Source organism: Musca autumnalis, unplaced genomic scaffold (genome assembly GCF_047663935.1).
Source record: "Musca autumnalis isolate F117 unplaced genomic scaffold, ASM4766393v1 scaffold_5, whole genome shotgun sequence".
Taxonomy (NCBI): domain Eukaryota; kingdom Metazoa; phylum Arthropoda; class Insecta; order Diptera; family Muscidae; genus Musca; species Musca autumnalis.
In genome coordinates this window covers 71670541-71682842 of record NW_027412088.1, presented here as the reverse complement: position 1 = coordinate 71682842, position 12302 = coordinate 71670541, and the positions used below count along the sequence as shown (strand labels likewise).

General features: G+C 33.4%; 1 protein-coding gene across 1 annotated transcript in view; it reads right to left on the bottom strand.

The window, feature by feature from the left end:
* Nucleotides 1–12302, bottom strand: part of conu (Rho GTPase-activating protein conundrum) — a 222351-nt gene that overhangs the window by 198067 nt on the left and 11982 nt on the right. The window contains exon 2 of the mRNA XM_073957072.1: nucleotides 9830–9904. The gene's annotated coding sequence lies outside the window, so the exon portion shown is untranslated. The remainder of the gene's footprint in view (nucleotides 1–9829; nucleotides 9905–12302) is intronic.

Here is a 12302-nt window from a genome sequence, read left to right as displayed (position 1 = left end):
AATATAGAAAAAATTTATGACAAGGTCAAATGTAAAGGGTTCTGTAAAACTACATATAATTGTGAACTGTTGAGTGCTGAATTCAATGCGTCTTCAACAACTGGAAGTCCACATTGGGCGCCATTTACATTTACAATATGTACCCCAAAGAGCATTAACCAATTTTCTTCGTGCTTTCGTAGAGCAATGATAAACATGTCTTGCCTTGCTCATTTAGTGCATGGTTTCGATTCCAAAGAATATTTTTGCGCTATCTAAAACGTTTACAAATTCTAGCTACAGTCTCCTATTAAAAACTGTTTTATTAAGGGTGAAGCACTGTCTGCGGCGCTCCAAATGGACTGGGCAATAAAAAGTCAGTCTCAGAACTCATATTACATAATGAAAGGAAACCCACATTAGACGCCACCAACATTGGGCGCCATATCCATTAAACATCAACCAATTCTTCTCGTGCTTTCGTAGTGGATACCACATGTAGAGCATTGAATAATATGTTGCCTTGTTCACTGAATACCTGGGTTCGATTCCTAAGAATCTGATTTTCGTCAGATCCTTGGAATTGAAATCTAGCATCCTGAAAAGTGTTTTTGATTGCTATGGAAATCAAAATTGATACAGCCCGTTTCACACAAGATGGACAGAAATATTTTGAAGATTAGGATGATCGGAACCTTTATTATTAAGTCCTTGCAGGAATAATGAACTAAAGGCTCTTGTTTTTCAGATTTCCTATCTATTTTCCGACACAGGCGATTGCCTAGGATCATGTTGGCTGGAAAATATTTCAGATGATTAAGTATGTCCATACGGAATCTTACGAAGAGATTATTAAATAATTCGTTTCACATAGAAAGGATCTACAAACATAAATAAAAATGTAAACATGCCTAGCCTACGTAATCTAGCCTAAATCATCATACCTTAGGGTAACTTCAATACATTTATCATTTCAAATCCCATCTCTGCCACAGAGAAGATGATCTCTATGAAGAATAAATGGTTGAATGGCTGGCTATTGTATGGCGGGGGGAGTTGGAAACTCCTCGCTCTCTCTCTCTCTCTGCCCCACAGCATCTTCCATACAATGGAAGTGCATTAAGTTTCAAAGTAGTGCAAGTGTTGGTCTTAATGATTATTTTTCATTTTTTCTGCTTTTGTTGTTGTTATTCATCTCAGCTACACTTGCTAGCTTGTTTGTATTGCTTGCTTGTGGCTGCTGCTGTTATTTGTAGTGAATATTCAATGGATGTTGACGTTGTCATATATGTATGAAGTATTCAGTATTTTGTTATTCTTAGTGTAGTGCAGCAGTGTCGTTGTTGTTTTTAATTGCTGTTAGAGCAGCAATATGGAGCTTTGTTGATTTTATGGATGATGCTTCTTTGCATGTGTTATATTTTCTTGTTTGTAACTTGTTTATCACCCTTTTTTATTTTGAATAGATTCCCCTCCCTCCCATCCAGCAACTTCTTTTGCCTCCCGCATTGTATTGAAATACAAAACTTGCCATAGTGGAGATCTATCAATCATCATTTGTTTGCATTAATCCAGTTGCATAAAGCTACCACACAACTAGCAGTGTAGATGGCTGGCTGGCTGCTGGATGCTGGAGATTTTAGATTTTGTTTTTAAAGTAGTTGGTGTTGTTTTAGTTTTTTTTCTTTACTTCTTATCTTGTTTTCATTTACTACGACGCACTTGTTGTTTACTTGTACAACGCCTGCCTGCCTGCCCCCGGGAAGTGTATGTAAGAAGAGTTGCCTTTGTTGCTTTTTTTACTATTTTTCCGTATCACACGCATTTTGCGAAATTATGCGAAAAGCAAGAAAAACGCCAACTAATGAATGGTCTTCTGGTCTGCGTCTGTGCTGGCGGTGCGTTTTTGTCAGGTTTCACAATGACGAATCCGGAAAAACCACACCAGAAATTGTCTGTTGTCGTTGTAATGTCTCTCTTTTGCAAATTTTCGTTTATTTGAAAAGTGAAATTTTGTCTCGGGGAAATGTTGACATTTTGATTTGAGGGGGAAAACTTAAGATTGTTATAACGCAAAATCCTAGGTTTTAGTTACTGGTAAACATGAAATTTCAATTTGTTTTGTGACAAATATTCGATTACTTTTGACATGATTTTGAACATAGAAAATTTTTAAATTAAGGGTTTTTTTTCGAAAGGTAATACAGGTTTACCTTTTCGGAAGAAAAATTTAATAGTCCCAAAGAAAACTAAATACCAAATTTCAGTCACTTTGGTAAGATAATGTGGATAAAACCTGCAAAATACCGAAAATTGGGAGGTACCGTTCTATGGGGGCTATCTCAAAACGTGGACCTGTACTGACAGATATCTGGGAGAACGTTTTGTAACCCCGAAGAAGACTAAATACCAAGGTTTAGCCATTTCGTTGGGATATTGAGGTCACAACCTTAAAAATACCGAAAATGTTGAAGGGGCTATAAAAAGACGTGGACCTATACCGACAAATTTCAGGTCTGGTGGAATGTTTTTTATCCCCGTTCAATTATTTATTTATGTATTTATTTTAATTATTACTTATTTATTTTTTTATTTCATTTTACTTTACTTTACTTTATTTTTTATTTTATTTTATTTATTTATTTATTTATTTATTTATTTATTTATTTATTTATTTATTTATTTATTTATTTATTTATTTATTTATTTATTTATTTATTTATTTATTTATTTATTTATTTATTTATTTATTTATTTATTTATTTATTTATTTATTTATTTATTTATTTATTTATTTATTTATTTATTTATTTATTTATTTATTTATTTATTTATTTATTTATTTATTTATTTATTTATTTATTTATTTATTTATTTATTTATTTATTTATTTATTTATTTATTTATTTATTTATTTATTTATTTATTTATTTATTTATTTATTTATTTATTTATTTATTTATTTATTTATTTATTTATTTATTTATTTATTTATTTATTTATTTATTTATTTATTTATTTATTTATTTATTTATTTATTTATTTATTTATTTATTTATTTATTTATTTATTTATTTATTTATTTATTTATTTATTTATTTATTTATTTATTTATTTATTTATTTATTTATTTATTTATTCATTTATTTATTTATTTATTTATTTATTTATTTATTTATTTATTTATTTATTTATTTATTTATTTATTTATTTTTTAATAAAAAAAAAATATTTTTTCTATTTGGACCAATATTAAAGAAGCTTTAAGTATTTCTTTGCATATAGTTTTTACATAATTTCACTCTTTCACGGATAGCCAACAAAAACATTTGAAAATACACCGAAATATTTTGTTGTGAGGAGCAAGCAACACAGCAAAAAATAATGGAAATCAAAAGTGTCCGATTTCACTCAGACATCCCCATATATACATCATAGGGTCTCCGACGAATATTTCGATTTGTTAAAATTTTATTCTTCAATATTTTTTATAATTTCTAAAAATATATTTTTAATTCACTTTTATACTTTGCTATAAATTCCGCCCAATCAACTACGCCACTGTGTCTAGCATACTACGAGTGTAACTCAAATTTCATGTGAATATTTTCCCAAAACAAAAAGCTCAACTTACAACAATAAATTTTGGAGAACTTTGAAAAATAAAACAACACGGACAACACCAGCAACAATAAAAAAATTGCAACATGATACATTATTTGCCAATAATGGTTGGAACCGAAAAAAACACATTTGAAAAGATACGAAACTCAAACTGAAATCCGAAACAAAACTGTAGAGACGAAGAAAAAGAACAACTACCACACAGAGAGAAAAATAAATGTATTTTGGAAAAGTAGCAACAAATAAATCTCAAGACTCTTATAAATTGCAGAAATAAACGATTGTTGTTTTTTTTTCTACTATTCGGCAAACAATAACATCTTCAACACTGTGTTTTATTTGTTTGGGGTTTTTGTGAACAAACAACACCAACAACCGGCACATCAGCATTCGAGCAAATACTAACTTTTGGGTTATTTTTAGCAAATAAGGGTTTGTTGTTGTTGTTTATTCTTATTTTTGTTATGGTAGTTGGTTGCTATAGCTGATGAAGATAATGATAATTATGATGCAGGTTTGATATTAGCAGCAGCAGCAGCCAGTATCTGCGTCATCATCTTTAATGCGAATCGTATTTTTTGTTTTTTATTTTTTTTTACTTCTTGTCACCCAAATCATTTGCAATCTGAAAATCTCTTATTGCATTCATCTTCTAAGGTAACATTCAGTAGCACCAGTGACGGCGGCACCAGCAGCATCTTCACTGTACCATACCGTGCTGCTGTGTCATGTTCGTTTGTTCCAAAGGCGGTAGCACATTCATTGAGGCGTAATAATGCAATGACAACTGTAGTGTGTGCGCAGGAACGTTAGTATTAGTGTCCAGTAGCACACTAGACTTGTAGACAGACGGAATTGAGTGGCGGTCTGAAATATCATGAAGTCCATATTCAAATTGAAAGTATTTAATTACATTTCCATAGTCTTGAAAAGATAGGAGGAATCAATGCCGTAATTTAAAATGACATATTGATGGATTTCCGAGAGGGAAGTCAATGGGGTAGGGAGATGTGGAAACTTTTACTTTTACAAAACGAGAGGATCTGTAAATATTTCGATCTATAGGAAGACCTTGTGGTTTTCCAATAAGAAGACCTCGAGAACTTTTGTAAGAAGATCTTGTGATCTTCTATAAGAAGGGATTTACTATACGAAGACCTGATGGTCTTCTATATGAACACCTGATGGCCTTCTATACGAAGTCCTTGAGGTTTTCTATACGAAGACCTTGATGTCTTATATACGAAGACCTTGACGTATTCTATACGAAGTCCTTGAGGTCTTCTATACGAAGACCTGATAGTATTCTGTACGAAGACCTGATGGTCTGCTATATATAGACCTGATGGCCTTCTATACGAAGACCTTGAGGTATTCTATACGAAGTCCTTGAGGTTTTCTATACGAAGACCTGATGGCCTTCTATACCAAGACCTGATGTTCTTCTATACGAAGACCTGATGGTCTTCTATACGAAGTCCTTGAGGTTTTCTATACGAAGACCTTGATGTCTTCTATACGAAGACCTTGACGTATTCTATACGAAGTCCTTGAGGTCTTCTATACGAAGACCTGATAGCATTCTGTACGAAGACCTAATGGTCTTCTATACGAAGACTTGATGGTCTTCTATACGAAGACCTTGAGGTCTTTTATAGGAAGACCTTGAAGTCTTCTATAGGAAGACTTTGAGGTCTTCTAAGGGAAGACTTTGTGGTCTTCTATGGGAAGACCTTGTGGTCTTCTATGGGAAGACCTTATGGTCTTCTATGGGAAGACCTTGATGTATTCTATACGAAGATCTTGAGGTATTCTATACGAAGACCTTGAGGTCTTCTATAGGAAGATTTTGAGGTCTTCTATATGAAGACGTTGAGGTCTTCTATAGGAAGATTTAGAGGTCTTCTATAGAGAGACCTTATGCTCTTATATGCGAAGACCTAGTGGCCTTCTATACGAAGACCTAGTGGATTTCTATACGAAGACCTAGTGGCCTTCTATACGAATACCTACTGGTCCTCTATACGAAGACCTTCTGGTCTTCTATACGAAGCCCTTAAGGTATTCTATATGAAGACCTTGATGTCTTCTATACGAAGCCCTTAAGGTCTTCTATATGAAGACCTTGAAGTCTTCTATAGGAAGACTTTGAGGTCTTCTATACGAAGATCTTTAGGTCTTCTATACGAAGACCTTGAGGTCTTCTATACGAAGATCTTGAGATCTTCTATACGAAGCCCTTAAGGTATTCTATATGAAGACCTTGAAGGCTTCTATAGGAAGACTTTGAGGTTTTCTATAGGAAGACTTTGAGGTCTTCTATACGAAGACCTTGTTGTCTTCTATACGAAGACCTTTTGGTCTTCTATACGACGACCTTTTGGTCTTCTATACGACGACCTTTTGGTCTTCTATACGAAGACCTTTTGGTCTTCTATACGAAGACCTTTTGGTCTTCTACACGAAGACCTTTTGGTCTTCTACACGAAGACCTTTTGGTCTTATACACGAAGACCTGATGTTCTTCTATACGAAGACCTGATGGTCTTCTATACGAAGTCCTTGAGGTTTTCTATACGAAGACCTTGATGTCTTCTATACGAAGACCTTGACGTATTCTATACGAAGTCCTTGAGGTCTTCTATACGAAGACCTGATAGCATTCTGTACGAAGACCTAATGGTCTTCTATACGAAGACTTGATGGTCTTCTATACGAAGACCTTGAGGTCTTTTATAGGAAGACCTTGAAGTCTTCTATAGGAAGACTTTGAGGTCTTCTAAGGGAAGACTTTGTGGTCTTCTATGGGAAGACCTTGTGGTCTTCTATGGGAAGACCTTATGGTCTTCTATGGGAAGACCTTGATGTATTCTATACGAAGATCTTGAGGTATTCTATACGAAGACCTTGAGGTCTTCTATAGGAAGATTTTGAGGTCTTCTATATGAAGACGTTGAGGTCTTCTATAGGAAGATTTAGAGGTCTTCTATAGAGAGACCTTATGCTCTTATATGCGAAGACCTAGTGGCCTTCTATACGAAGACCTAGTGGCCTTCTATACGAAGACCTAGTGGCCTTCTATACGAATACCTACTGGTCCTCTATACGAAGACCTTCTGGTCTTCTATACGAAGCCCTTAAGGTATTCTATATGAAGACCTTGATGTCTTCTATACGAAGCCCTTAAGGTCTTCTATATGAAGACCTTGAAGTCTTCTATAGGAAGACTTTGAGGTCTTCTATACGAAGATCGTGAGGTCTTCTATACGAAGACCTAATGGTATTCTATACGAAGGCCTTGAGATCTTCTATACGAAGCCCTTAAGGTCTTCTATATGAAGACCTTGAAGTCTTCTATAGGAAGACTTTGAGGTCTTCTATACGAGGACCTTTTGGTCTTCTATACGAAGACCTTTTGGTCTTCTATACGAAGACCTTTTGGTCTTCTATACGAAGACCTTTTGATCTTTTATTCGAACACCTTTTGGTCTTCTATTCGAAGATCTTTTGATCTTCTATACGAAGACCTGATAGTATTCTATACGAAGACCTGATGGTCTTCTATACAAGTACCTGATGGTATTCAATACAAGGACCTGATGGTCTTCTATACGAAGACCCTGAGGTATTCTATACGAAGACCTTGAGGTATTCTATACGAAGATCTTGAGGTGTTCTATACGAAGACCTTGTGGTCTTCTATACGAAGACCTTGCGGTCTTTTATAGGAAGACCTTGAAGTCTTCTATAGGAAGACCTTGAAGTCTTCTATAGGAAGACCTTGAAGTCTTCTATAGGAAGACTTTGAGGTCTTCTATAGGAAGACTTTGAGGTATTCTATGGGAAGACCTTGTAGTCTTCTATGGGAAGACCTTGTGGTCTACTATGGGAAGACCTTGTGTTCTTCTATACGAAGACCTTGAGGTATTCTATACGAAGATCTTGAGGTGTTCTATACGAAGACCTTGAGGTATTCTATACGAAGACCTTGAGGTATTCTATACGAAGACCTTGAGGTATTCTATACGAAGATCTTGAGGTGTTCTATACGAAGACCTTGAGGACTTCTATACGAAGACCTTGAGGACTTCTATACGAAGACCTTGAGGTCTTCTATACGAAGACCTTGAGGTCTTCTATAGGAAGATTTTGAGGTCTTCTATAGGAAGATTTTGAGGTCTTCTATAGGATGACTTTGAGGTCTTCTATACGAAGACCTTTTGATCTTCTATACGAAGACCTTTTGATCTTCTATACGAAGACCTTTTGGTCTTCTATACGAAGACATTGAGGTCTTCTATACGAAGACCTGATGGTCTTCTATACGAAGACCTGATGGCCTTCTATACGAAGACCTGATGGTCTTCTATACGAAGACCTGATGATCTTCTACTTCTATACGAAGACCTAGTGGTCCTCTATGCGAAGACTTTCAGGTCTTCTATACGAAGACCTTGAGGTCTTCCATACGAATACCTTGAGGGCTTTTATACGAAGACCTTGAGGTCTTCTTTACGAAGACCTTGAGGTCTTCTTTACGAAGCCCTTGAGGGCTTTTATACGAACATTTGATGATCTTCTATAAGAAGACCTGATGACCTTGTAGTAATCTATACGAAGTCGTTGTGGTCTTCTATAGGAAGATTTCTATGAAGATTTGTTGGTCTTCAATATTAAAACCTTATATGAGAAGACCTCGTTGTATCCTATGAGAAGACCTTGTGATCTTCTATAAGAGGACCTTGTTATCTTCTTGTCTTCTACACGAAGACCTGATGGTCTTCTATACAAACAACAGACGGTCTCCTTCTATAAGAAGGTCTTATGGTATCCTATAATAAGACCTTTTCTCGACGTCGTGGCCTTCTTCTATAAGAAGACCTTGTGGTCTTTTTCTAATAGAAGACCTTGTGGTCTTCTTCTAAAGGAAGACCTTGTATCTTCGTCTATGAACAGCTTGCGGTCGTAGTCTTCTTCTATAAAATGACTTTTTGATCTTCTTCGATACGACGTCTTCTTCTAAAAGACGACATTTTCTTCTGTATTGTGTGTTTTTTTTTGTCATAAAGTTTTTAAGGCCCAACTGACCGAACCGGCAATGCCTGCCCGGAGTAAGTATGTTTCCAAGTGCTTCCTTGGAATTGCAGCATAACCTTTGTTCTTCATCAACAGAGAATTTTAGTTTATTTATTTTTAGTTGCAGTGTCTTTGTGTGTGTCTTTATAATGGATTTTTTATGTGTGGATTTACAGCTTGCAATCCTTAAATAGTTTCTGTGTCTAGCCAGCGAATGGAATTGGCGGCGCAATATAAGTGCCACAATGTCAGCTGCATGTTTGCATTTGACATCTAAACATTAAGGCTAAAAATAGAGGTGGAGATTTCCTTAGTACAAGGAATTCTGTGTGGTTTTAAGATGAAGAAAAGTAAAAGTGAAGCTAAAAAAACAAAAACAAATAAAAAACGCGCCAGTGCGTGTTGGTTCTTTGTTCCTCATGGATGGGCATGGACAAACTCAATAAGATTTTTTGATAACATTCGACATACATTTATTTGTACATATGGATGTACATATATGCTATGTAACGAATTGAATTCTTATCTTAAGTAAATAAAAAAAAAAAATAAAATAATATTGTGTTCCAATGCCCTAAATGTTTGATACAAGGAAGGTCTTTCTTCAACTAAGCCTACTTATCTACTTGGGCCCACCACCACAGTGTGTCGTAGTTAAACATAAAATTCTGTGATAAGAATTAATCATAAACAAAAAATATAGAATTTCTATTTTAAAATTTATGAAATTATGTGTTGAAAAAAATCTAAAAGAAAAATTGAATGAAAATCCATTAAAAAACAACTATCATAAAAACAAACTCCAATAAAATGAGTTTAATAACCTCCAATATTGTTCATAAATTTTAATCACAGAGATAAGATTTGAAAAAGAATTGGAAATAACATTTCAAAAGTTTTATGACAATCTTTCAAAAGATTCGAAACATAGTTGTCGGAAAAATTATATTGATTGCTTCTTTCCATACACACACCCATCACACCCATGGGGACTATTTTTTATTACCATATTTTTGTTTTCTAATTAAAAAATGCATATTGATGAAATGAAACATAAAACCAAATGCATAAAGTTTATAACATATTCCTTGGCATCTATGGCCAATGTACGAGAATTTGAGATGCCATTAAACAAGAATAGAAAACATACCTTAATTTGTTGAAAAATATTTGAAATTAAATCCACTGGTTTTTTACTACTTGATTTTGTTGCTTATTCGGTTAGCTGTAATGAAACAAAGAAACACCATGGGAATTAATATAAAACTTAATTAAGAAGGCTATAAAAAGGAGTTTGAATCATCATCAACGATATTTTAATTAATAGTATCGATTTGATTAGTAATTTTAAAAAACTTAAGATTAGTTTTAGGACCCCATTACATCAGCATGCAGCCGGGGAAATATCTTTAAAATGCTTCTATTTCAACAGTTTTTAGATTTTCGTGTCATTTGATTTGACATTTTAAAGAACAATTCTGGATTTTAAAGAAAATATATGTTTTAGGAATATTACAAAGAAATCTCTGGGCTAAAATTTTGAATATTAAAAAAAGTATGAAAGACTATCGTCGCCGTTAATACAGTTTATTTATTAAATAAATGAACTGGTTCAAAGGAACGATTCCATGGAATGAACTAACGGAACCAAATCCAGTGAATACAGGTCTTTCAGGTCATTTTACAGCAGTTTTCGCAATATCTCTATCTTAAATTTCAATGAAAGATGTAGTAGTGTAGAAAAATGAAAACATTTCTTGGTTTTTTTTTTTTTTTTTGTTAACAACATTCCGTTGTTGAATTTAAAAATGAGCCAACGAACGAAATGATCGACCTTGATCATTTGGGCGAATGAAATTAAAAAGAACGATCCGCATAATGAACAAGACAGCTCAACACTAACTCCTAAATAATATTACTAACGCAGATTTCGTGTATTTAAAGTACGACTTGGTTCAAAGAAACAATTCCGTGAACTATGTCGAGTTCGTTCGTATAGATAATTAGTTAGTTTTTGCTCTGTCTCCTTCTGGCATTTCTAAAATGAGAGATGCTATGATGTAGAAAGAAGAACAATGAAAACATTTCGTTGTTTTTTTTTTTTTTTCTTTTTTTAATTCTGTTGTTGAATTAAAAAAATATATCTTGTGTGTCGATCAAAATGTTTTTTGTTTTTTTTTATATATTATTTACAAAGAATATATTATTTTCAAAAATAGTTATTTCTGTAGACATTGGGGAGTGGATCGACGAAACATTTATTTTTTTATCTTTAAGGGCCATGTTCTTTTACTATCTGATGAATTTTTAATCGCAAATTAAACCAATTTGGAGGCATTAAAAATATAATTTTTTAGATTAAAAGTTAATGCCAAGAAGCTTCTCCCTGCAATTCAATCGCTTTTAACTTTAAGTTAACCGGAACGCTATAAATCTGTTCGGTAAATCCAAACTATAACAAACGAAGACTTATAATAATGCTTACCTCCATTATTATAAGTCTTCGTTTGATAAAATTACCATCGACTGCCTATTGATGATGAAGAGAGGAAGCATGAACGATATTCACAAGAAAATTATATAGTTAAACATAATATTGAACAAAAATGAACTAACGAACGAAGTGATCTACCTGGATCATTAAGGTGAACGAAATTAAAATGAACGATCCGCTCAATGAAAGATACTGCCAAAAACTAACTCCTAAATAGCTTAATAAAAATGTTTCATGGCTGCACATTTCATGTCGTTTATGAACGAACTGGTCCAAATGAACCATTACGTGAAATAAACGAACGGAACCATATCCAGGTTATTCGTTTATATTGTTCATTTAGATAATCTCGTTTATTTAGTTCATTTACACATCTTCTAGTTTATTAGGTTGGTCGGTCTAATGTACATTGCTCTTTCAGGCCATTTTACTGTAGTTTTCGAATATATGCATCTTAGATTTCATTGTGATGAAAACATTTCGGTAATTTCTTTTTATTATTTTCTTGTCAACAACATTCCGTTGTTGAATTAAAAAATATATTGTGTCTTGATCGAATTGTTTTTTAAATTTATATTAATTAAATTTATCATATTATTTTCAAAAATAATTATATCGATCGTCGATTATTTTCTTATCTTTAAGACTGAAAAACGACCATTGACTTTTGACGATGAAAACAGGATGAGTGAACGATATTCACAAGAAAATGATCGAACGATATTCACAAGAAATTGTGGAACGGAATGATGTCATTCATTTTGGTGAACGAAATGAAAAAGATGAAGGTCCGCTCCGGGGGCTAGATTTGCCAACACTAACTCCTAAATAGCTTAACAAAAATGGTTTATGGCTTAGTAGTGTAGTGCGAGTAGTGTCCCTACTGAACGAACTGGTTCAAAGGAATGATTCCTTGAAATAAACGAACGAAATCATATCCAGGTCATTCGCTTTTCTTTACTTTTCTTAAATTTAAAAAATGAGAAACTTTTCTTTCATAGCATTAATTTCGTTTTTGTTTTGCTAACAAATTCCTTTGTTTAACTAAGAAAATATCTTGTATGCCAATCGAAATGTATGGTTTTTATTTATATTAATTAAAAAGAATATATTATTAAAAAAAATTTTT